The following is a 13,736-nucleotide window of genomic DNA, read 5'->3' as shown; positions in this document are numbered from 1 at the left end:
TTGGTCTGGCCCAAACCTGGCTGTTGTGGCCAGTTAGGGAAAACCTCTCTGTGTCTTTGTCTCTGTCTCTGCCTCTTGGTCTGTCTCTCTGCCTTTCAAATAAATAGATGAATAAATAAATCTTAAATCTAAAAAAAAACCTCTAGTATTTGGAATCAGAGGTTTGGTCCCCAACATGCAAACATGACACCCCCTCATCTGGGCTTTCTTTGGAATAGAAGTCAGCAACATTTTTTCGCTCGTCCAGGTTGCACACATCATCAGCTCCAAGTTCCGGCGGCTTATTAATTATTCATCTCTCTTAGCTCTTAGGAGCAGGACTTCCTGGGTTTAGTCTCATCTTTGGTTGGGTTAGACAATGGTGGGTAAGGCCCATCCTGCTCTGGCCAGGAGCAGAGTGGTGAAAACTAACTCCTGGGCAATCCCGAGGGGCCGGCGCGGGCCCAGGGCCTCTGGTGTCAGGTGGCAGTCACAGTTCTGCTTTTTAGCTTGCTCCTTGCAGCAGCATTGGAGGCGAACCGTGAACGCCATCAAAGGAAAGAAAACAGGGTAAGAGAAGGGATTCCCAGGGCGACGTCCCGCTGCTACGGGGGCCACCATGTGGGCATGCGATCGATCTCGGGACATTTTCCCAGCACTGGGTAGGAGGCAGGAGGAAGGGGTCTCATTCGCTCTTCTGCCCAGAATGATGTGAAGCAACAGCCGTGAATTTCAGTGCCGCTAAGTGTGAGTAGTAAACAGCGCTGGCTCTGCCCTCTGAATGTGCCTGGCTGCTTCCCCTGTGGGGAGTTGTGGGGGTCAAGGGGTCCCTTTCTGCTGCCAGAGGGTGGCCCGGAGCAGCCCAGAGCAAGAGGGAGTCCCCGGGCAGAAGGAGCCACAGGCAGGAACTCCCTCGGCAGCTCACTGGCTCAGAGCCCTGGGGGCACTGGTGCTGGCCCTGGATTTCGCGTAGACAAACATCTGGGCAGGCCATCAGTCTCATGACATTTTCCTAGCAGTGTTAGGAGATGGAAGGAAGGGGAGGTGTTTCATTCGCTTTTCTGCCCCCATAGATGGATGGGGCACGGCTCCATCCATCCTGCCTCCCACGGCTGGCTGGCTGGCTGGCCGGCGGGGCGGAGGGCAGCTGGCGGGTGGGCAGGCCAGGGTTACGAGAAGGTGATGATGAGATTGCCAGGTCAGGGGCGTGGAGAGGCAAGCAGGTCTCCTGCTCCTCGCTCTGATCACAGCTCTCTGATTGATTCACGCGGTTCTGTTGGCCGTGAACCCGCCTCCGCCGGCTGTGTCAGGAGAGAGAAGGGAGACCGGGCACTGGGCAAATTGCTCGCCCTCCAGTGTGCTGCTTCAGGCGGGCGCAGTGCGCGGGCACATGCTATTTGCCTCTGTGGACAGTTACCTTGCGGTTCTTAAATGACGACAGAGCGTGGCCCGCAGTCACAGAAGCATCCAGAGCTCAGCGCGCACGCCTGTGTAACGCGGAAGAGGAGGGCTGTCTCTGGAGTGTTCGCTCTTCCGCCCGTTGAAGCAAAACCCGGGGCGCACTGAGCACCCCTTCTCGGCAGAGGCAGGTGGTGGGCTGGGGGCGGTGCGTTTTGCCAGGGGAGGCTGTTCCTGAGCAGATGCTCCTGGTGGGGGGCGGGCCTGGAGGAACCCCGTCCCCAGGCGAACCCCAGGCACCCTGTCACTGAGCGCCTTACTGGCTCCTTGAGGGCGGTGACAGTGAGACTTGAACAGCAGCTGCCTGCTGCGGGCAAGCCCTAGGGTGCAGACACACAGAATACTTTCTGGGCTGGTGGCAGTGGAGGCAGGTGCCCTGGACAGATGGTCCCAGACTTGGGAAAGTGTGGTCACTGTTCATTTGCTTTTTATTTTTTAAAGATTTTATTTATTTATTTATCTGAGAAGCAAGTTAGAGAGGGAGAGACAGAAAAGTCTTCCATCCACTGGTTCACTCACCCAAGTGGCCACGATGGCTGGAGCTGGGCTGATACAAAGTCAGCAGCCAGGAGCTTCCCCTGGGTCTACCACATGGGTGCAGGGTCCTAGCACTTGGGCCATATTCCCAGGCCATAAGCAAAGAACTGGACCAGAAAAGGAGCATCCGGGACACGACCCAGTGCCCATAGTCCCAACATCAGGTCAGAAAAGTGAACTTGGCTATCAGGAAGTTTTGCCCGAACCAGGCCATGCATTAGGTATCTCAGTTCTGACTCATGGTTTGTTTGAAATATGTATTTTTAACTAAAAAACATGTATGTATGTATTTTTAATTAAAAAACATTTGCTCAGGTACATTTTTTAAAAAACGATTTATTTGCTTATTTGAAAGGCAGACTTGCAAAGAGAAAGAGAGAGAGAGAGAGAGAGAGAGAGACCTTCTGTCTGCTGGTTCACTCCCCAGATAGCCACAACAGCCAGGACTGGGAAGGCCAAAGCCAGGAACCAGGAGCTACATCTGGGTCTCCCACATAGGTGCAGGGGCCCAAATACTTGGGCCATCTTCAACCACTTTCCCAGGCACATTAACAGGGAGCTGGATTGGAAATGGAGCAGCTGAGACTTGAACTGGTGCCATATGGGATGCCAGCATCTCAGGCAGCAGCTTAACCCATGCGCCACCCAGCCCCTCAAGTACATTTGAATCTTCTTAGTCAGTTCTTCTACAGTGCTGGCCTTGAGTTTAGCCAGAATGGTTTGCCAGGATTGTCACTAGATGTTCTTGTTGTCTTGCCAAATAAACCCTTGTAATAATGTCAGCGCAGGAGGTGATGTGACAACTTCGTCAGATATCAATCTATAAGTATAAAGAAAAGCACAGTAAATAAATAGTAGATAAATAAAATGTAGTTTTAAAAGTTCGTAATAGAAGTGAATTGTATTTTCTCTGTAGGCTGCTAAGTCTACAATTCTTTTAAAAAAACTTTAAAAAGAATGCCTTTAAAACTGGGTGTCAGGAAACAGCAGTGCTTTGTACTGTTAATTGGTGCAAGGTAATTTTCAGGGGCCTTGAGCTTGAGGGCAGGAGGTTACTGCAGGATTGGATTACTGCATGGGTACCCTGTACTCAGAAAGAGAAGTGGGGGGGGGGCAGTGCTGCGACACAGGGGGTTAAACTACATACCTGCGACGCTGGCCTCTCATGTGGGCACTGGTTTGTGTCCCGACTGCTCCACTTCTGATCCAGCTCCCTGCTAATGGCCTGGGAAAAGCTCCAGAAAATGGCCCAAGGACTTGGGCCCCTGACACCCCTGTGGGAGATCTGAAAGAAGCAGCGCTGGCTGTTGTGGCCATCTGGAGAGTGACATAGTAGATGGAAGGTGTCTCTCTGTGTCTCTCTGTGTCTCTCTTCCAAAATAAATAGATACATATTGAGAGAGAGAGAGAGAGAGAGAGAGAGAGAGAAAGTAGAGTGAAGGTTTTAGCTTGTTGATTGGCTGGCCCAGAGTCCTGACACCGGGTGCTCAGCCCAGTGATTTAAGGGCTCGCTCGCTCTCTCTCTCTCTCCCTCCTTTCCTCCCTCCCTCTCCCTGATGTCTTCTCCTTTATCTTCGCTTCAGTCTCTGTTTCTATTTCTCTCTCCTTCTCTTTGTTCTCTTTGGTACCTTCCGTCTCCATCAGTACATTTTCAAGATAGTATATAAAACCGTGTGTAAACACACATTGCAAAGTTCTGGAAAGACCTTCTTTCCAGGTTCCTTGATGCTTTAATATAGTTACGTCTCAATGAGAGGATTATGCTAGGTTTTGCTTTTCTCCTTCCTCTACCTCATTTTCTTTGTATTTTTTAAGTAACCATGCATAGCTCTTCCACACCCAGAAAGGCTTAATAAAGTGAGTGGTGGGACGCGGAGCCCTCGTCCCCCGTGGGGTGAAGGCAGAAGCAGACTCGGAAGAGCGGCTCCCTGGAGCTTCTCCCCGGTGCCTGTTTGTGCAGTGAATACCTAAGGGGGATGCCTGGGGGAAGGAGGCAGTTGTGCAGTTTTGAGATGATTGCAGTCAAACTCAAGGTCTAAGTGAAAAGAACAACGGGATTAGAGCTGATCTAATAAAACTCTCAATTTAAACCCCAGTGTCGTTTTAGGAGAGAGGATATTACAAACAAAGGCCCAGAAGTGCTTTCTCTAGTGGTCTTTTTTTTTTTTAAGATATATTTTTTATTTACTTAAAAGACAGAGTTACAGAGAGAGGTACAGACAGAGAGAGAGGACTTCCATCCATTGGTTCACTCCCCAGATGGCCGCAACGGCAAGAGCTGCGCCGATCTGAAGCCAGGAGCCAGGAGCCTCTTCCAGGTCTCCCACGCAGGTGCAGGGGCCCAAGGAATTGGGCCATCTTCTACTGCTTTCCCAGGCCATAGCAGAGAACTGGATCGGAAGAGGAGCAGCTGGGACTAGAACCGGCATCCATATGGGATTCTGGCGCTTTAAGCCAGGGCTTTAACCTGCTGTGCCACAGCATCAGCCCTGGCAAGTGGTCTTAATGCAGGGCTGTCCTCTGTGGGTATCCCACCCGCCAACAGTGTAATGGCAGGTATAGGGCACAGAAGTTCTTGGTGTTTGACAAGGCTGCTTCTTTTGAGGAGGGTTGTTCTGGTACCCAAAACTTCTGCTGGGGAGAGGAGTCTTTCCCTGTGGTCCCCCCATCCTTTATCATATAGGTGTTCGGTCAGGGGTGGGGATGGGAATGGCCTAGTAGGAGCTACTAGCTTCCCTGGGAGCATCCAACAAGGACTCAGACCACAAGCCGACAAAGTTTAAGGAGCCGGATGTCCCCACCCACTCCTTCTCTGGGGAGTGAGCTTAAAGATCCGCTAAAGGAATCTCTTCAGAAATCCCACCTCTGCCATGTAGCGGTGGGCGGCTTCTGTGGTAAGAATGCACACCCATATTCTGTGTCCATAAATCACCCGTGTAATTGTCAAGTCTCCTCGAGGCTCTGTGTAGCACTGAGGCGCTGTTAGATTGGTTTTCTGCTGAGTGAGTTTCTTAGGGAAGAAAAAGAGAGGCGATCAGGGAGAGCCAACGGACTGTGTGAGTGATGACTGTATAAAGACTTGGAGTGCGATTTCTGCTTATCAAGTAGCTACTTTACTTGGCAGGAAGAAAACAATCTTTTTTTTTTTTTTTAAAGATTTATTTATGTATTTGAAAGCCACACAGAGAGAGAGGGAGTGACAGAATGAGAGAGAGGTCTTCCCTACCCTGGTTCATTCCCCAAGTGGCAGCAATGGCCAGGGCTGAGCCAGGCTGAAGCCAGGAGCCAGCAGCTTCTTCCCGGTCTTCTACATGGGTGCAGGAGCCCAAGGTCTTGGGCCATCTTCTGCTGCTTTCCCAGGCCATAGCAGAGAGCTGGATTGGAAATGGAGCAGCCAGGACTCCAACCAGTGCCCATAGGGGATGCTGGTGTCCCAGGTGGTGGCTTTACCCACTATGCCATGACACTGGTCCCAGGAAAATAATCTCATTAGGGAACCATCTGTATTTACTTGGGTCTTTCAAGAAACCTTGTTTTTTGTTGTTGTTTTTTTTTTTTTTTTTTTAAAGAGCATGCATGCCTCCACTGCCCTCTCTCTCCCTCTCCCCTCCATATTTTTTAAACGACAAAATGCTATGATAAAAACATGAAATTCCAACAAGGGAATTTCTCAAGCACATTTTATGCCCAGCCTCAGGTCAAGTGCGCTTCCTTTTGTGGACTGCTGGAGTCTATGCTGTGTCACGGCAGTGCCCTGGTCTGTAAACGGCCCTTCTGCCAGAGCCAGGTCCTGGCGTGGGTGGACAGCCTGCGTGCCTGCTGGATCCTTCCCTACAGCCTCGCGGGCTCACCTGTCAAACCCGAGCCCCAGAGTGGAGCCGATGCCTCCAGCCCTGCCTGCCCTCTGCAAGCGCTTGTGGCTGTCACGGCCCCACTGTGGACTGAGAATCCTTCCTGTCTCCTTCCCGCCCCTCTTTATCCTCATTCAGTATGAATTTGATAAAGTGGTTAAAGAGAAAATAAGTAAAATGTGACCCCAGCTTCCCATATGGGTGCCAGGTCAAGTCTCGGCTGCACCACTTCCCATTCAGCTCTCTGCTATGGCCTGGGAAAGCAGTGGAAGATGGCCCGAGTGCTAGGGTCCCTGCACCCACGTGGGAGACACGGAAGAAGCTGCAGGCTCCTGGCTTCCATCTGGCCCAGCCCTGGCTGTTGTGGCCACTTGGGGAGTGAACCAGCGAATGGAACATCTCTCTCTCTCTGCCTCTCCCTCTCTAACTCTTTCAAATAAATAAATCTTTTTTCTTTTTTAAAGTGCTACTTCCTGTGTGGAAATGACGTGGTTGTTTAGATGAGGGCCGACTCACTCCAGGATGGTCGGCTGTGGGTTGTACTGACTTTGCAGTCTGGGGAGCCACGTTGAGTAGATGCTAGGAGGAAATCCCTTCTTCTTTTTAAAAGATTCATTTATTTATTTATTTATTTATGGGAAAGGCCGAGTTATGGGGTGGGGGGTGGGGGTCTTCCATCCACTGCTTCACTCCCCAAATGGTCACAATGGCCAGAGCTGGGCTGATCTGAATCCAGGAGCCAGGAGCTTCTTCTGGGTCTCCCACGTGGGTGCAGGGGCCCAAGGACTTGGGCCATCTTCTGCTCCTTTCCCAGACCATAGCAGAGAGCTGGATCGGAAGTGGAGCAGATGGAACTTGAACTAGCACCCATAAGGGATGCCAGCAGTGCAGGTGGCAGCTTTACCTGCTACGCCACAACACAGGCCCAGGAAATCCCTTCTTAATATAGTTTTATGCTTACTTGATAAAGTTGATGCCTATGTTTTTTTTTATTATTACTTTTACTTGCTTTTAAAACTCTACTAATACTTTAATTATTAATTTTCTTTGTTTTGAAAACCTAAGGCTATTTGATGGGCAGGTAGATCTTTCTCAGTTAAGTTTGTAGATATGGTTCACTTACAGGGAAAATGAAAATCAGAGAATTAGACTCTTTGTGGGGGACGTGACTCTCAGTCAGTTCCCCCATTTCAGCAAAGGGCTGCACACAGCACGAGCTTGGGTGACTTGGCCAGAGCCTGGCTTCCTGAAGTAGTGGAGACCCCCACCCAGCCCTTCCCTGCTCTGGCCTCAGCACAAGACAGCTCTCAACCCCCTCGTGAGAAAGGAACAAACAGTACAGAAACTGGGAGCTTGCAGAAGCCACTTGGGACACTTGCTAATCTTGGAGATGAACCTGAGCAAGTTCTTTGATGTCTCTGATCCTCAGTTTCTGCATCCCTGAAAGTGTCACTGATGATATCCTGTCTTTAGGGGGCTTTTATAAGAGAAGAGTGACAGAGTGGATTTTAAACAGCTTGCAAAACTGTAAAATGTTGCACAAATCTAGGGCAGAGAGCCTGTGCTAGCAACTCATTAGCCTAATGAGGTCTGTGTGTTTTACTTGGTCTGCAGTGTATATTTGAGAATAGAGTTAACATTTAAAAATAGAATAACTTAAAGAAAAGTTTGGATTTCTGAGTTTTCTCAAAAGACCAAGCGAGGTGGCAGCCCGGGGGCGCATTTCTGTGTGAACAGTCGGCTGAGTAGAGCTGTGCAGCCGGGAAATGGAGCGCCTGTGCACCCTGCCCTGTCGCCCTCTCGCCGGGGAGTGGGCACTCTTGCTCTACGTGCGATTTGCTGTGCTCCTGTGGCTTGTTGGAGTTCAGGATACTTGAGCAAGATTTTGGACAGGATCCTTTAATTTTTATATTCAAAGCCATTGGATTTGGAGTGCAAGATCAGAGCTGGATTCTCAGTTGTGGCATTATTTTTTTTTCAGCTGGGGCTGAAAAATTTGGACAAATCTCTTTGCATTTTTGATCCTTTCCCCCTCACTTGCAAAGTGGAAATACGATAATTACCGCATAGTTTTGGAACAGCTTTACAGTAGATAAGAAGCTCGGCTCCTAAAGAAGAGTGAGTGAGGTGGGTGTTGTGGAGAAGTGTAATAAGCTGCTGCTTGGGTTGCCCCCGTCCCACAGTGGAGAGTGTGGTTTGAGTCCTGGGCACTCTCTGCTTCTGATGCATGCTCGTGGGAGGCAGCAGAAGATGGCCCAAGTACTTGGTTTCCTGCCACCCACGTGGGAAACCTGGGTGCAGTTCCTGGCTCCCGGCTTCAGCCTGGCCTAGCCTTGGTTGTTATGGGAGTGAACGGGCGGATGCAAAATCTCTCTCTATGCTCTATCTTTCAAACAAACAATTTTTGAGAAAGAATGAGTGATGCGTGCACATAGGTCTATCAGAAGATGTACCGCTGTTTATGACCACAGGGAGGCAGCAGGTCGCATGGCTGCGCCCAGAGTTAGGACAGAAAGGCCCATCCAGTGCTAAGTGACATGGAGGAGAGACGCAGAGGGCGATGGGGATTGGGAACCGTGCTTTCAGGGTAGGCTCGATCACCAAAACAAGCACAATCCTAAGCGTAGAATGGCTCAAACTCAGGAGAAGCCCGTTTCTTGTTCATTTCACGGTACCTGTCCTGGTTGGTGGGTGGCTCCTTGCATTTTGTGTCTCTAACGTCACCTCGGTCCCATTGCTGTTTATATCAGAGATTGGCAACCTCCTTAAAGGGCCAGATAGTAAATAATTTTAGACGCCAAGTGCCCTCTGGTCACTCTTGGAACTACTCAGTGCTTCCTTTGTAGTGCAAAAGCAGCCGGAGGTCCATGTGAGTGAAAGGACATGGCTTAGTTCCAGTGAAGCGTGAGCTACAGAAGCAGCCAAGCAGGCTGAAGTTGGCACATGTGGCCTAGTGTGCTACCCCTGCCCCAGAGCTACAGGCCTGGGAGGTAGTCAGTTAGCCACATAAGCTAACATAGGGAATGGTTTTGGCAAAGATTTTGCCCGTGAGATGATAGGAATCCGCAGCTTTCCAGCCTGCTCTATCTGTATCTCTGGTGCCAAACCACTAAGCCACCTCCTCTATTTTATATACATGTTTTCCAAACAGCAGTTCTCCATTTCAAGATATTAATTTCTGTGTCAGGATAGCTGGACTACTGAAAGTAAACAAACCCAAAAACCCAAGATGTGTAAGGGCTCACACATCAGAGAGATGTGTGTATGTAACAGAGCAGGTAGGTGTTCCTGGTGAGTGAGGGGTTCTCCTCCACATGGCGGTACGGGAACCTACTTCCGTTCCATCCCAGGGCCTTGCTATCCCCTCATTGTCTTGACAGAAGAAGAAAGAGCACATGAAGGACAAATATATACTTCCTGGCCTTACCTGGTCACATTTCCTTTTACTGTCAGCTGGGGGAGAATGTGGACCCACGGTCACTGCAATAGAGACAGAAATCACAGTAGCCAGGACCCAGCTAAATCCCATTACTGAGCAAAGAACAATGGATTTGGGTGGACAATGAAGGGTTGTCTAACTCTTGCAGAATAATTCTTTGACCACAAGTATCCAGTACCTAACAGAGTGCCAGGCATGAAGAGGAGTGGTGAATATTTAGGAAGGAAGGGTGGGAAGAGGGACTGGATACTCCAGTCCAGGCGCATGGCCCGCCCGTTCACAGACAGACAGGACTGTCTGTCGAGCATCACATCTCCCACTGTGGCACCTGTGTTTTAACCTTTTTGGTACTAAGCACTTATTTGCATCCCTGGGATTCTGTAAATGGTGTCCTATGACTGTACACATGTCCCCTTTGGCTTTTATAGACCCAGAAGAACGAGAATGAGCCATTGTTCATTTTACTGAAGGCATTAACTCATTCATCTTGTCACTTAAGTGCAAGTGGACGGGAAGGAACAGTGTGAGAGCCACTGGCACATGGGCTCCCGAAGTGTCGGGGTCGGAGTTGGCAGAATCCTCACGGGACCGTGAGAGAGCATGGCTGCAGCTCCCCACCTTCTGCCTAGATCATCGCAGGACTTGAGATGATTGCAGGTGGCACTGTCCAGGTGTGGCTGAGCAGTCATCTCCCTGGCTGCACACATGGCCTTCCCTGCTCAGCCACCCCTACTGTTCTGGTGCTTCCACCCACGCTGGCCTCTCAGGAAAGCCTGGCGTCTTCACCACTGATGAGAGTGTAGGGGCCCAGGACTGCTAGGTCTGCACACGGTGCTGAACATCACTGATGCAGGGAGGCAGGGCAAGACTGGAACCCATGGATGCCACCCTACCTCGCTCAAAAGGCCAAGGAGAGAAGTTCACCAGTGGAACTCAAGATGATGGGGAATCACTGGGCTGGTATCTGTCTGGGGCCCTGAGGAGCAGTGGGACTGGATCAGGCCTGCTCTGGTTCATCTACCAGGCTGAGGGTCTGATCTGCCGCCTTTCCCTGCCCTTTTCTCTTGGAGTAACTTCCAGTATGGGCTTGGCCAATGATGAAGATGCCTTGGATAGGGTTCCCAGCAGTGAAACGGGATCACTTTTTTTTTTTTTTTTTTTTTTTTGACAGGCAGAGTGGATAGTGAGAGAGTGACAGAGAGAGAAAGGTCTTCCTTTGCCATTGGTTCACCCTCCAATGGCCGCCGCTGCAGCCGGCGCACCGCGCTGATCCGATGGCAGGAGCCAGGAGCCAGGTGCTTTTCCTGGTCTCCCATGGGGTGCAGGGCCCAAGCACCTGGGCCATCCTCCACTGCACTCCCTGGCCATAGCAGAGAGCTGGCCTGGAAGAGGGGCAACCGGGACAGAATCCGGCGCCCCAACCGGGACTAGAACCCGGTGTGCCGGCGCCGCAAGGTGGAGGATTAGCCTATTGAGCCACGGCGCCGGCCTCGGGATCACTTTCTAAAACAGTGTCCAAGGCCCCATTTCTAAGCAAGATGAGGGAGTCTAGAAAGTAAAGGAAAATCAACAAACAAACTTTGTTGATTATATCAAATGTGGCCAAATAATATGTAACATATCTCCTTACCTGAGATAAATGGTCTAGGAAAGAATTCAATACTTGCCCATCTGGCGGAGTAAGAGAAAATTTATTTTTGAGCATTTTGAGACTTCTGAATTCTGGATTGAGTTGGGACAATGGGTTACTGGCTTCTGTTTATTCCATTCCATTGTATCTTCTCCTAGGTCATAGTTCATACAGCTGTGCTTCACCACTTCAAGTGGGATATTGGTTTCACAATGTAACCACTGCGCAGCCACTGAAAAAATATAACATAGAGAGATACAGACAGAAAATGACCTAAGTAAATCTAAATAGATTACTAAGTAAATATATTATTAATAAATATTAACTAAATTAATACATTAATAAATATTAACTAAATAAATTACTAAGTAAATCTAAATAGAATACTAAAAATGTTCAAATAACCCACAAGAAAGCAGGGAAGGGGAAACTAACTCCTACTAATACTAAAGAAAGGTATGGTCAAATAGATTTTTTTCAGAAAATGCAACATAAAAACAAAAAATGGAATCAACAAGAAGCAAGTGATAACACGGTAAGTAGATCTAAATCTGAACTTATCAATAATATTGAATGTAAATGTTCTAAACATACCAACTATGTGCTGTCTATGAGGAGCTTTCTTCATGCGTAGTCACACATGTCTAGCATGAGAAGGTTGTATTAGTTCCTGTGCTGTGTAGCAGATTGCTATGAGCAGTGGCGTAAAACCACATGCACGTCTTGTCTCAGACTTCCTAAAGGTCAAAGTCTAGGCATGGCTTACCTGGATTTTCCACTTGCTGGTTTTACCAGGCTGTAAGCTGATTGTTGGCTGGGGCTGTGGCCTCGTCAGAAACTCAACAGAGGAAAAATTCTATTCACTTTTTCTCAAATCAGTGGCGTTACTCACGTCCTGTGGTTGCAGAACCAAGGCAGTGGTTTCAGATGCATGTAAATTTGTCTCGTTGGATGAAATGGATCAGTTTCTCAGAAAACCAGAAAGCAGCACAACTGACCCAAGGTGAAATAAGGAACCTGAGTGGTGTTAGAACTGTCACAACAAATTGAGTCTGTAGTCACAAACCTTCAAAACCAGGTAGTTTCAAATATTTAAAGAAGAAAACAACCTTATACAGTTTCTTTCAGAGAACATAAGAAAAAGAAATACATCCCAACTCTTTGTATGAGATCCATATTACTGTGAAATTAAAGCTAAATAGTACAAGAAAACTACGGACCAACATGCATAGCCATAGACCCAAAAGTCCCCAACAAAGTATCAACACAGCAAACCCAGCAATATAGGAAAAGAATGCTAGGACCAGCCCTGTGGTGTGCGGCAGGTTAAGCCACCACTTGTGACACTGGCATCGCATATTGGAGCGTTGATGTGAGCCCCTGTGTTCAGTTCCTGATTCATCTCTCTTCCAATGCGCCTGGGAAGGCAAAGCTTGATGGCCCAAGAGCTTGGGCCCCTGCTACCCAAGTGGGAGACCCAGATGGAGTTCCTGGCCCCTGGCTTATCCTGACCCAGACCTGGCTGTTACTGCCATTTGAGGAGTGGACCCATGATGGAAGATCAATCTGTCTCTCTCCCCCTTCTTCTGTGTGTGTGTGTGTGTGTGTGTGCGTGTCTCCCTCTCTGTCACTCTTTCAAGCAAATAAATAAATCTTTAAAAAATGGAAAAAAACACTACATCCAACCACATGGAGTCTATCCTGAGAATACAAGACTGGTTCAGCGTGTGAAAATCAATTGATGTAATCCTTCCTATTAATAGTGTGAAGAAGAAAAACATCAACTGATGCAGAAGAAATATTTGAAAAAAATTCAACATTCATTCAAGATAAAAACTCACAGCAAGCGAGGCATGGGAGGGAAATTGTTCAACAAAGACTCCTTTGAAAAGGCCGCCTCTGAAAATCTTGAATGTGGCAAAACCACAGAAAGATGACTCCCACGCGCAGGCCAGGCAACCGTGCCCAGACAATCGCTTCCCTTACCCTAGTGGGAGCCAGCTTTAAAATCCCAGGCAACAGCATTTCCAAAGTGGTGCTCATGGTTCCTGGCACTGCAGAGACGGTAACAGCAGCAACAGTGAGCTGTGGTTCCTTCACTGTGTGGCCCGGGCACCAGGACCGCACACCGTGTCTACGGGGATGACTTGTGCAGAAACTGGGTGGAGAAACGAGCATTAGGTTGGTGGAGCAGCAGTTTGCTGAACAAGGGTGGCGGCGCTCACAACAAAGCTGGGCAACAGGAAGCTGGCAGTTCATCAGAGCCTGGGAGCCTCCTGGGAACCAGAGTCAGCAATTGGCATCTCACAGGAAAACAGCAGGGACCTGGAAATGAGATTTCTGAAAGCCGGGAAGCTGGCAGTTCAGCCAGAGCCGCGGAACCAGCTGGAATGGGAACCTTTGGCTATCAGCACCAAGCAACAAAGCAGCAAGGAAGAGCTCGCTAAAGAGACCAGGCAGTTTATTATTATTTTTCTTAATGAAGGGACTCAGAAATAAAAGGCTTTGCTTAATTAGTGTTGCGGCCTGCTGGAGGTTTAAAACAGCAGTCACGAAGAGCAATGGCGCGTGGAAAAATTCTCTCGTGCAGATGGGTGCACTTGAATCTGTAGTCCCGCCCTTTTTTTTTGAGTTTATTTCTGTCAGCCAGACTTCCCACACTTTCTTCTCCTTCTCCTCCTCCTTCTTCTTCTTTTTAAAAATATTTTTATTTATTTATTTGACAGGTACAGTTTTAGACAGTGAGAGAGAGAGACAGAGAGAAAGGTCTTCCTTCCATTGGTTCACCCCACAAATGGCCACTACGGCCGACACTGAGCCGATCCAAAGCCAGAAGCCAGGT

The 13,736-nt window shown here is 48.8% G+C and overlaps 1 long non-coding RNA gene across 1 annotated transcript; it reads right to left on the bottom strand.

Moving 5' to 3' along the window:
- Positions 1-2,323: 2,323 nt before the first annotated feature.
- On the bottom strand, positions 2,324-13,146 carry LOC103348772 (uncharacterized). Its single transcript, XR_007920649.2, has 5 exons — positions 12,881-13,146; positions 11,661-11,789; positions 10,895-11,126; positions 9,253-9,305; positions 2,324-2,794 (listed from the first exon to the last, which is right to left on the bottom strand). It is a non-coding gene; the product is annotated as an uncharacterized lncRNA (long non-coding RNA).
- Between the last annotated feature and the right edge of the window lie 590 nt (positions 13,147-13,736).

This window comes from Oryctolagus cuniculus, chromosome 3 (genome assembly GCF_964237555.1).
Source record: "Oryctolagus cuniculus chromosome 3, mOryCun1.1, whole genome shotgun sequence".
Lineage (NCBI taxonomy): Eukaryota > Metazoa > Chordata > Mammalia > Lagomorpha > Leporidae > Oryctolagus > Oryctolagus cuniculus.
This window is presented reverse-complemented; position numbering and strand designations above follow the sequence as displayed.